Here is a 589-nt window from a genome sequence, read left to right as displayed (position 1 = left end):
CATCTGAAGATCCTTTTCAGTTCTTGACTGAATTCTTGCAGATATGTGATACTGTTAAGACTAATGGAGTAGATCCTGAAGTCTACAGGCTCATGCTTTTCCCTTTTGCTGTAAGAGACAGAGCTAGATTATGGTTGGATTCTCAACCCAAAGACAGCCTGAACTCTTGGGATAAGCTGGTCACGGCTTTCTTAGCCAAGTACTTTCCTCCTCAAAAGCTGAGCAAGCTTAGAGCTGATGTTCAAACCTTCAGACAGAAAGAAGGTGAATCTCTCTATGAAGCTTGGGAAAGATACAAACAGTTGACCAAAAAGTGTCCTTCTGACATGCTTTCAGAATGGACCATCCTGGATATATTCTATGATGGTTTATCTGAGCTATCAAAGATGTCACTGGACACTTCTGCAGGTGGATCCATTCACCTAAAGAAAACGCCTGCAGAAGCTCAAGAACTCATTGACATGGTTGCTAATAACCAGTTCATGAGCGGATAATTTATACGCTTTTTGACATTGTTTTTAGTATGTTTTTAGTAGGATCTAGTTACTTTTAGGGATGTTTTCATTAGTTTTTATGTTAAATTCACATT

At 39.0% G+C, this 589-nt stretch overlaps 1 non-coding gene across 1 annotated transcript; it reads right to left on the bottom strand.

Annotated features, from left to right (window-relative positions):
• Positions 1-224: 224 nt before the first annotated feature.
• LOC148578090 (small nucleolar RNA R71) lies at positions 225-332 on the bottom strand. Its single transcript, XR_015904192.1, has one exon. It is a non-coding gene; the product is annotated as a small nucleolar RNA R71 (small nucleolar RNA).
• Positions 333-589: the final 257 nt, after the last annotated feature.

This window comes from Arachis ipaensis, chromosome B1, assembly GCF_059453495.1.
Source record: "Arachis ipaensis isolate K30076 ecotype BB chromosome B1, ASM5945349v1, whole genome shotgun sequence".
Taxonomy (NCBI): domain Eukaryota; kingdom Viridiplantae; phylum Streptophyta; class Magnoliopsida; order Fabales; family Fabaceae; genus Arachis; species Arachis ipaensis.
Note: the sequence above shows the minus strand (reverse complement) of the source record. Positions and strands in the feature narration are given on the sequence as shown.